The following is a 12185-nucleotide window of genomic DNA, read 5'->3' as shown; positions in this document are numbered from 1 at the left end:
AAAAAAAAAAGTCCACCGGGTTTAGGTGTATCGTCATTGAATATTCTGCGATTAGGTGTACTATTCAAATATAGAATTATTTTAATCCAAATCCTGTAACGCGGAGGGAGGTTTGCATAATGATAATTAACATTATTACTATTATTATTGTTGTTGTTATTTTACATTAATTATTTCCCATTTTCAAGTCAATTTGTGCGCGTCTTGAGATTAAGGTGTAACATTGATCATTATATGGGAAACAACGAATGTGACTATAAATTTGTTTGTAAGTGTATTGTTGGATAATTGAATAATTAATTCTTGGACTTTTTGCGAGAGAAAGTTGTCGAATTTAGAAGTGTGGAGTCAAATAAAGATGATTTTCTAAGTTACTATTACGATTTTGAAATAATGTATACGCGTGACTAGCGATCATATCTTTTAAATGGAATCAATCATTAACTTAAAGACTGTAAGTGCTTCATAAATTGAAAATTGCTGTAGGATGTGTGACGGAATTGATATTGATGGCTGATGAGTTCTCTAGAAAGTCAAGCAAGAGGGTTGCACCATAAATTTTCAACATGTTTGTTTCAATGTGAACAGATGAAATTATTAGAGTTCATATTAATTTGAAGTGATTATGCCCATACGGTGGAGTGTGTTAATTATTTGTTTTGGGAATTGAGATTGTCAAAGTTTTGTGAAAAAGCTTGCATTTTTTTTCTTTCAAGTATCCTGATTAAAAAAACTGCTTAAGAGATGACGAGGAATTTGGTTGTTTCCGACAAGGAGATATTGTTGAAATTGTTGGCTAAAAAATTTAAAATTAAGAGAACTTCAATTGCACAGAAGAAAAGGTTACAATCTATATAGGGAATATTTCGATTCGTAAAATTTCATTTATAGTTTGTTTGTCTTCTATTACGGGAGAAATTATAGAGTTTTGAATAGTATTTTTCGCAGAATGTGTGATTAAAATATAAAGAAACTTTATTAATTTGTGTGTAAAATATTTTATTAAAGGTTGAACCCCAATTTTAAGGGTCCCACCGTCCCGCCCCTAGAGTTTTGTGAGGAAGGTAAATCGAGAGATGTGTCTCAATAGGTCAGGAAACAAGAACTATCTGTACACTGCGCCTACAAGAAGTCCAATTTCATGTTTCAGGAACCGAACTCCCACACTGCGACTACCAGCAAAGCGTGAGATAACCTCACTCGTATTCTTTGCACCACTAGGCTATGTCCCGAAGGGTTGTAAAATATTTTATTATGTGAATATATGGTGAAGAATGTTACTATAGCAAACAATTTGATTTGTTAAAAGACGAGAAACGGGGTTTATTATTATCTTTTTATCTAATATTTTTCTTTGAACAATAAAAATCAATAAACAAATAAATGAAATTTGTCTTAATTCCTAATCATTTAAATATGTCGCAAGGTAATGTGTGAAAACAATGCTTGATTGAATGGACCATACCAATTGCGTATCTATTTCCTTTTCTTGGGGGGAGAAAACGAGGCTTCAAAAATTCTTAATATATTATGTTAGATAGATACCGAAATTAGACAGTAATAAAACTGTATATTTTAGAGGTAATATAAAATAAAATAATAAATTAATGAGATAGTGGGCCCGCTGATGTTTGACGCCGTTAATTTCTCCAGGGGATCGCCCAATCATCAACAATTGTTTGTTCGAGTTGCCTTCTGACACGTGTTCCCACATCATTCACACGCCATCTATTTTGTCGTATTATACCTGGTTTTCTTTTTCGATTCACGACTAAACATGTTCATCAGTTGAATTTGAATATTAAGCGACTGAAATTAATAGTTCTACTCTTACTACCAAACAAAAATTATTTAAGGAAAATAACAATGGTTGAACCACAACTTTGAGAGCGCCCATCGTCCCGTTCCTAAAATTTTGTGAAGGAGGTAAATCGCGGGATATGCCCCAACAGGCCAGAGAATAATTTTTATTTTTTATTTTTAAGGAAAACAGCAGCCTAAAATTTTTATCTGCCTTTTGTTTTCTCTGATTTTGTCAGCGTGTCAATTTTTATTTTTTTTATTTTTATTTTTGATTGTTAACTATTTTTATATGATCCATCGACTTTTAAAATCTACTTGCCGACTAATTTGGGTTATTGGTTGAAAAAATTAAGGCTGCACAAATAATAGACTTTCAAAATAAGCGCAATGATTATCATAGTGTAAGCTATGTCTTTTATAAAGTTTGATTGTTTTTTATTTTATTTTGCTAAAATTTTACTTTTCAAGAATTACATTTTGATAAGCGGATACTATTCTTGAATCCAACGAAATTTGGAATTAAAAACTATTGTTCGACCTTAAAAAGTGAGACTTTAGGAGAGGAAAATGATACCTCAATGGAAGCATATGATAAATATAAGCACAAGTTGATTAGTTAAAGTAATTTTTTTAAAAGTTGATTAGTTAAAGTAATTTTTTTTAATTGATTGTTATTGAGATGTGTTTTAAAACAGTTTAGTAAAAGACACTTCAACATGAATTAGGTATAAGTTTTAAGGAAAAAAACGTACGGGTTTTTCTTTCACAGGGGCCTTACAGTCCCCTCACTGTTTGGGGGGTGGGCCCACATGTATTTTTAAAAAAATTGTGGGATCCAATCCTACTTGTTTCTTACCTTACAGAACCTGTGTAGCACAATTCAAGTTTTAAATTGAATCCATTAATATAATTTAATAGACATTGAATTAAGTGCACGTAATGTAACGTTATATAAGATTAGATATTGTTAAATTATTTAAATTATTTATTTTTACCTCCAATTTAATTTATAAAGAATATTTGATGAATTTTATCTCTATTTCAGTTAATATTAATTAATCAATAATAGGTGTTTTCAAGGGGTGCAGTAGATTCCAAGAATCCACAATAAATTAGATTCTGCAAATGAAAATGTGACACAAATCGTTCATAAGATGTTATGTGGATGCACTAAGAAATTTGCTATTTGTACATAGATATTTGTACACCCGTTTCACATGAGAGAGGGCTCGCGCGAATAAAAAAAGTACAGGATCTCCTCTTGCGAGCGGAGTGTAAACATATAGCACGGCTCATGCACCAAATAGGGAGACAGAGGAGCAGATATATTTCCAAGACATGCGTAGGTACACCTGGCCTTTCCCAGCAAGCCGATTAGCCTCAGACGGCTTATTTGCCATTTTTTTGGTTCTTTGAAATAAAAAAGAAGAGATGTACCCAATTAAAAAAATAATTAATCTACTTTAATTAATCTTAACGCCATCGATTTACACAAAACAATGACAAAATTGTATGCCACTAGAATATAAGTGTAACAAAACTATTAAAAAAATGGCATGTCTTTTTTTAATAGTGTTATTCATAGTTAATCATTATAGTAGTCATCATACACGATATCTTACATTGTAGAGTATTATTAAAATTATTAATTTTTTAAATTATTAAAATTATGTCACGTAAAATGTCATATATTATTATTATTATTATTATTATTATTATTATTATTATTATTATTTTGCGTTACAAGATAATGCCTACTTAAATTGTGCATCTGTAGTCAACAATTTAAGAGATTCTTTTTATTTATGAAGAGTCTTATACATAATAAAGAGCATATTTAAATTTTTAGAGTAAAACTTTTTTATATATTTTAGCAATACTCGTTATTTTGGCTTTTCATTTTGCTGTTTCGAGAAATATATATTAATTTTTTCTCATATTATATTTAAAATATTTTTTTATATTTCAATCCAATCAATTTAAAATAGTTTATATAATTTTAAAAGTAGAATATTGAAATATATGACTTATTAAATATAGTCATTGTTGATTAAGAATAAAGGAGTTTGACTCTCTAAAAACTCACTCTTTAATTTAAAAAGTTAAAATAGAGAGTGCGGATAAACAATTGTGGTGACATTTGCTTAATTGCTTTCCTATTATTATTATTATTATTATTATTATTATTTATTTATTTATTTATTTATTTATTTATTTGGTTTACTTTAACATTTTTTGTTAATGATGGAATTTTAAAGGTTAAAATCTCATTTACAGACAAAGTTTAGAGACTCATTTGTACAAGTTTACTTAGGGGCCTGGGCTAAAATCTCCCTAGACAATTTTTATGAAAATATTTTCCTAAACGATTAATTATATCATATTGGTACATTTACATTTACATTTACTTTTACTTGAACCTTGTTATTGAGAGGGGTAGCTGAATTTTGTTGTTAAATTCCTTCAACTTTAAAATTCAAGGAAAATCAAATTTATTCCATAGTAATTAGATATTTTGTTTTGTTTAATTTAATTTTCTTACTATTAAGTAAATTTGATGTAATGCTGAAAATGATAAAAACATTGACTCAATAATGCAAGATGCAAGACTTTATACATTGAAATAATGCTCTTTAGATAGGGAATATTGACTGGGAGAGGGTGGTAGCTGTTGACTGGGAGTCCCCCCCCCCCCGATACACGAAAGTCGCTGTATACCCTCGTCGCTCCATCAATGCCTGATCTTTTGGAATGACAAAGGTAAAGCAGAGGTGGTACAGGCCGACCATAGGCCTTTTGTCGTGGAAGCAAACTCGGTGGAAAAGTTCATGTACGAAGGAAACTATGGACCTGTCAGAGTAGTACAAGACGGGGAAGAAACTCAGGTTGTCGCGCAAAGCGAAGAACCATTCTCAGTGGACGCACTCACTGAAATGTTCAAACAAATGCGGCCAAATATAGTGGCCCTGGAAGAGCCAGTAATTGGCAAAAGAATAATTAAGGAGTCTTGAATGGACTTTAAGTTACAAAAGCAAATGGCCGACATTCAGGCCTTCAAAGCCAGACTGATGGCTTTCAATAAGGAATGCAATGACAAAGCGAAGGAAGAGACTGCCCTAAAAGCGCTGAAGGACAAGTTGGCAGTATTCGAGTTAGAGCAAAGCATTGGCCGAGAAGTCAACAAGGTGGACTGTTTGGAAAAGGAAGTACTTACAAAAGAACTGGATGAAGAAGTGATGCGGATTGCCAAACCTGGATATGCTCAAGCACAAGACCCTCTGATTAAAGTAAATATTGGCGATGAAGGAGAAGATCACCCAACGTTCATCAGCCAGATGCTCGATCAAGAGGTTAGTAACAAATTAATCGCTTTGTTAAAAGAGTACAAAGATTGTTTTGCTTGGGAATATGAACAAATGCCTGGTTTAGATAGAGACTTAGTGGAACATAGATTACCAACTAAGCCTAATTTTAAACCTCATAGGCAACCTCCTAGGCGTTTTGCTCCTAATGTACTCCCTGAAATTAAGAAAGAGATAGAGCGATTATTGAAAGCAGGTTTTATAAGAACAGCCAGATATGTTGAATGGTTGTCGAATATTGTGCCAATACTAAAAAAGAATGGTAAACTAAGGGTGTGTATAGACTTTAGAAATTTAAACATAGCTACACCCAAAGATGAGTATCCAATGCCCACGGTGGATTCCTTAGTAGATTCAACTGTCGGACATGTCATGTATTCTTTCATGAATGGGTATTCAGGATACAATCAAATCTATATAGCTGAAGAAGACATACACAAAACTGCCTTTAGATGCCCTGGGTCTCTAGAATGTTTTGAATGGGTGGTTATGCCTTTCGGCCTAAAAAATGCAGGGGCATCTTATCAAAGGGCTATGAATTTAATCTTTCATGACATGATAGGCAAGTTTCTTGAGGTGTATGTGGATGACATAGTGGTCAAGTCCATTAAAGAAGATGACCATTTCGAACAGTTAAGATGTTCGTTTGAACGAATGAGGCAATATAAGCTAAAATTGAATCCCTTGAAATGTGCATTTGGTGTTAATGCAGGGAACTTTCTTGGTTTCTTAGTACACAAGAGAGGGATTGAACTTGATAAAAATAAAGCGAAGGCTATCTTAGAAGCCAAACCACCTAGCAACAAAAAGGAGTTACAAATGTTTCTAGGCCAAGTAAATTTTCTAAGACGCTTTATTTCTAACTGTGCAGGGCGAACTAAAATCTTTTCGCCGTTATTAAAGCTGAAAAATCAGGACGAATTCGTCTGGAAAGAAGAACATCAAAAGGCTTTTGAAAGCCTGAAGACATATCTATCAAGTCCACCAGTGTTGGTATCACCAATCCAAGGACGGCCGATGAAAGTGTACGTGTCGGCTGAAAAAGAATCAATAGCTGGAATGGTCGCGCAGGAAGACCAAGTTGGTGAAGAAAGGGCAATTTACTATTTAAGTAGACGGTTAACGAAATGTGAATGCAATTACTCTGCTGTTGAAAAATTATGTCTTGCATTGTATTTCACATGTACAAAACTAAGGGCTTACTTACGACCCGTAACCATTTATTTAATTTCTAAGGTAAACTTAGTTAAGTATATGTTTTCGAGCCCTATTTTACACCAAAGGGTAGGCTTTTGGACACTAGTTTTATCAGAATTTGAAATACAATATATATCTCAAAAGGCAGTCAAAAATCAGGCTTTGGCTAACTTTCTAGCCGATCATCCATGCCTTGACATGCCTGAAGAAATCGAATTAGAAATCAATTCGTTCGAATTAAAACCTTGGGTGTTGTATTTCGATGGGTCAAAGACCTCTAAAGGTGCAGGAGTAGGAGTAGCGTTGATTAATCCTTTAGGAATTTGCTACAAATTTGCATTCACCTTAGACAGAATGTGCACCAACAATCAGGCCGAATATGAAGCCTTAATTGTAGGCCTAGAACTAATGATAGATATGGGAGTAAGAAACGTGATCATTAGGGGCGATTCTCAATTGGTGATCCATTAATTGATCGGTGATTTTAAATGCCAAAGTGATTCCTTAGAAGTCTCTATTCGCCCCCTATTAACGCATTGGAGATCTACTTGATCGAATTCTTCTAGTAATTCTTGGGCGATCTCGTATTGATTCTGTCTCTTCATCTTCACCCCCTATAAATGCTTCGCATTTTTCATCCTCTATCTTCATCTCTTCATTTTCTTCTTCGAAATCAATTTGTTGCCATTTCTTGGCATTCTGACGATCAACCTGATTCAAAAATGGATTATTTAGTCCGTCCGCCTTATATTTACCTTGATGTCACCTTTGGTATGGGAGGTATAGGAAATATTTTCTGGCCGGCAGCGAAGTTCTTTCCTGCAAAATTCTTCCCATCGTCTCTTTGTTCTTCACAAGAAGTCAATGATGGAAGGTAATTTTTGGGCTGCTTCTGGGCCACTTTGCTTGCTGAGAGTGCTTCTCAGCTTGCCTGCTGAGAGTGCTTCTCAGCCTCTTTGCTCGCCATTGTAGCGATGCATTTAGGAAGGTGGTGGGGCCAGTACACCCTCTCTCTCGTCAATCCCACCATTGCAGCGATGCATTTAAGAAGGCGGTGTGAAACTTACTCAGCGATCAACCAAGAGATCATCTTACTTTAGTTGTATTTTGTAGCACATCCACTATTTGTATCTTTTGTATTCTTTTATAGAGGAACCGCTTTCTGGTCCCTCTACTTCAAACCAAGGGGGTACTACAGTGCCAAATCAAAACAATGGTAATGGCATGCCTAACTTGGGGGGTAGTCCAAACGTGAGAGATAATGTCCTAAACAATGGACAGAATATTCCACGTGGTAATGAGGGAACAGATGTCCAGGCTAATGGTAATGGCCCTAATTATGGTAATTTTGTTGCCAATCAAGGACCAAACATCAGACCTCATGTAAATCAACCGGTTAATCTGCCTGTAGGAATTCCATATGATCCCAATGTCATGTTGAAGAACCAGATTATGGAAATCGTGCAGGATCAGATGGCTTTTGGGGTGCGTCCTGTCATTAGGCCGACGTACAGAAAGTCATATCCTTAGTTCGTCCTGCACAGTTAGAAATAAAGCGTCTTAGAAAATTTACTTGGCCTAGAAACCTTTGCAACTCCTTTTTGTTGCTAGGTGGTTTGGCTTCTAAGAAGCCTTCGCTTTATTTTTATCAAGTTCAATCCCTCTCTTGTGTACTAAGAAACCAAGAAAGTTCCCTGCATTAACACCAAATGCACACTTCAAGGGATTCAACTTTAGTTTATATTGCCTCATTCGTTCAAACAAACATCTTAACTGTTCGAAATGGTCATCTTCTTTAATGGACTTGACCACTATGTCATCCACATACACCTCAACAAACTTGCCTAAATTCAATAATAATTATTGAATTTTGCCATATTCACTTTGTATTTCCAGCAACGTTCAAAATTCCCAAGAATTTCAATCATTGTTTCCTTCTATAACTTGAAAAGGTGCGTCGTTTTGCAAACCCTTATAAACCCCAAACACGCCATTTCACTGCTACCAAACCACGCCTCATATTTTTTGCATCTCTTTCACGATTCACTGTTCATCTTTTACTTCCTTGTTACGTAACCTTGAAAAGCTTCGTTCCTTCTCTAATGGCTGCTTCACAATCTCAAGCTAGCGACTCCTTTAGTTTTGATGACTTTCAGAAACTTCTGAGTCGCCCATACATAACCCCAAGTTTTCTCGCGCCCGCCGACGTTGGACGTAATGAGTTTTACTTGGGTCCTTTCTTCAACAATGCGGAGGCAGTTGAATAGGCGGCGGTGGGTCAGCTGTTTCCTTGCACTCATGGCCCTCCTTTTCTAAACTCTCTGCCGCTGGGACCACTTCGCGAAAGAGGTATTTGTACTTGGCCTAAATCTGATGTAGCTTTTCGTAGGTGGCATGCTCGCCTTGTGGGTCATGGTCCTACTAAGGCACTTTTTGATAGCGCTAGGATTTCTGATTTGTTAGAAGTCTCTATTCGCCCCCCTACTTTAGTAATACGCCATTCCTCAAAGGAATCGATGAACCACGCCTCGATTTCTTCGGTACTTCTACATGTGAAATCAGGCCTACTAGAACCACCCTAACCAATTTGATCAATAGCAATGACTTTAAAATGCTGGGCAAGGGCGTCGAAATTCGAACAGTTAAGAAGCCTTGAGAAGCACCATATCCGTGGACCATAACAAGCGTGGGAGACCCGAAAGGCATAACCACCCATTCAAAACATCCTAGAGACCCAGGGCATCTAAAGGCAGTTTTGTGTATGTCTTCTTCAGCTATATAGATTTGATTGTATCCTGAATACCCATCCATGAAAGAATACATGACATGTCCGGCAGTTGAATCTACTAAAGAGTCCACCGTGGGCATTGGATACTCATCTTTGGGTGTAGCTATGTTTAAATTTCTAAAGTCTATACACACCCTTAGTTTACCATTCTTTTTTAGTATTGGCACAATATTCGACAACCATTCAACATATCTGGCTGTTCTTATAAAACCTGCTTTCAATAATCGCTCTATCTCTTTCTTAATTTCAGGGAGTACATTAGGAGCAAAACGCCTAGGAGGTTGCCTATGAGGTTTAAGATTAGGCTTAGTTGGTAATCTATGTTCCACTAAGTCTCTATCTAAACCAGGCATTTGTTCATATTCCCAAGCAAAACAATCTTTGTACTCTTTTAACAAAGCGATTAATTTGTTACTAACCTCTTGGCCGAGCATCTGGCTGATGAACGTTGGGTGATCTTCTCCTTCATCGCCAGTATTTACTTTAATCAGAGGGTCTTGTGCTTGAGCGTATCCAGGTTTGGCAATCCGCATCACTTCGTCGTCCAGTTCTTTTGTAAGTATTTCCTCTCATTCCTTATTGAAAGCCATCAGTCTGGCTTTGAAGGCCTGAATGTCGGCCATTTGCTTTTGTAACTTAAAGTCCATTCAAGACTCCTTAATTATTCTTTTGCCAATTACTGGCTCTTCCAGGGCCACTATATTTGGCCGCATTTGTTTGAACATTTCAGTGAGTGCGTCCACTGAGAATGGTTCTTCACTTTGCGCGACAACCTGAGTTTCTTCCCCGTCTTGTACTACTCTGACAGGTCCATAGTTTCCTTCATACATGAACTTTTCCACCGAGTTTGCTTTCGCGACAAAAGGCCTATGGTCGGCCTGTACCCCCTCTGCTTCACCTTTGTCATTCTAAAAGATCAGGCATTGATGGAGCGACGAGGGTATACAGCGACTTCCGTGTATCCAATCTCTCCCTAGGAGCACGTTGTAACTAGTAGGACCATCTATTACAAAGAAGACAGTGGTCCTAGTAGTCGTACCTATAGTTATGTCTAATGGCATAACTCTCTTAGCTGAAGTTGCTCCTCCATTGAAGCTAGTGAGGATGACTTCTATAGGAATCATATCACCCTCTGTCTTTGCGAACTTCCTCATCATCCTAGATGGAATGGTGTTTATAGCTGCTCCATTGTCGACAAGCACTTTTGCCACTGAGACGCCGTTAACTAGAGCTTTAACGTATAATGGCCTCAGGTGTTTTGTCAATTTCATGGCTGGCCATTTAAAAATAACCTTTTCGACAGCCTCTATTTCCACCTCTTGCTTGTTTTCTGTCGAATTATCTCCTTGTGATAAGTCGACGTGCAGTATGTCACGCTGATCCTCTGTCTCCTGAACTTCCTTCTTACTTTTTTCTAATGCTTCCTCATCAGTTATCCAACCTGTGGGAAGGGACATTATCCTTGGAGGTGACCCATACTTTTCAGAGCTAGGTACTCTCTTCTTCCTTTTGGGTGTCCCGTATAGTACGTAAAAATCGAAAGGACGCCCAGATGGCTTCCCCAACAAGTCTACTTCGCGAACTCCCTCTTGATGTAGTTGCTTAAACAGAGTATTGCGCGATACTCCCCTCTTTTTCCTTTCTGCTTCTAGGTCGATTTCTTCTTCAATGTCTGTCATCCCATCGTCCTCTTCATCGTTGTAGGCTTCTCCAGAAGTCTGGCCTTCTTCACATACCAGCACGCAGGCTTCTCCTTCGTTGTCCTCCCTCTCTTCTTCATTTTCCTTATTCTTGAATTCATTGGCCAGTAGGTAATTATTGGCCACGACAGGAGGCAACGTACCGAATTGGATAGCAAGGGGCTGATCTGGATCTTCTTCATCCCTTTTGTTCCTCTCAAACCTTGATCTCCCAGAAGAGGTTTCTGGCAGTTCCTTCATTCATTCGTCTGTACCAGTCTCTTTACTACCTTTGAGGACGTTTTGATTGGCTACTTTGAGTAGTATAGGCGCTTTAGGATGTGGCATTCCTTGTTGCTGCCTCATCATCCGTCCATAGTTTCGTTGAAAACGCCTTTGTTGGGTCTTAGTCATCTCATCGAAGGGTATTGCCCTTCCTACACTGTACTGGAATGAATGCCATACATTTGGCCGGCGAGGTTGCAGCCTAAATGTTCTTCCAGTATCTGCTGGTCTGAACTGCCTTTCAAAAGGCGGTCCTCTATAGAATGATGTACCTCGCCCTCTACTAGGCTGAATGTTTGGGAAGAAGGCAGGGCGATGAGGATGCTGCCATGTCCCTGGTTTCTCCGTGTCTCCATTTACTTCCCTTTTACACCTTGCACACAGGACGTTTTCATCCTTTTTTGGTTCTTTCCCTTTGATTCGTTCGAAGACACTGGGATGTGTTTTAGTATCCTCTTCTCCATCGTCTATGACCAACTTGAATTTTGGCAACTTGTTCTTGAATCCAGACGTTACCATGTTCACCCCAAGTGGCTGTGGGAAAGGATTCTCGTCCACTGCCATCTTTTTCTTATTATCGAACGCAATTCGTCCTGATTCAATGGCATCTTGCAATACGTGACGGAAAACCAAGCAATTGTTAGTCAAATGTGACCATGCATTATGCCACTTACAATATTTTTTACCCTTTATTTGTTCAGGGTTTGGCAATTTGTGCTTATCGCTCAGCTTTATTTGCTTATCCCTATATAATTTATCGAATATAAGGTCAGCTTTGGTCACATCGAACGAGAACGTTCTAGCCTTTATGTTTCCATCCTTTATGGGCTCATCTTTGCCCGATGGTCTAGGCTTGGCCATTATGGGACAAGTATATGTATTCCCTTTTACCAATTCGGCCAAACACATTTCGGCCTAATCGTATGATTCGTCGTCGATGGTATGAACGTCAAAATTTGGGTCTCTGTAATAAGTCCCTTTACTAGAATTTTTCATTTGTTCATCTTCTCTTATCAGTCGTTCATACCTAATCACATTCGCACTCAACTGGAAAAGGTCAGGAAATTCCTT

Source organism: Olea europaea, chromosome 19 (genome assembly GCF_002742605.1).
Source record: "Olea europaea var. sylvestris chromosome 19, O_europaea_v1, whole genome shotgun sequence".
NCBI lineage: Eukaryota > Viridiplantae > Streptophyta > Magnoliopsida > Lamiales > Oleaceae > Olea > Olea europaea.
This window is presented reverse-complemented; position numbering follows the sequence as displayed.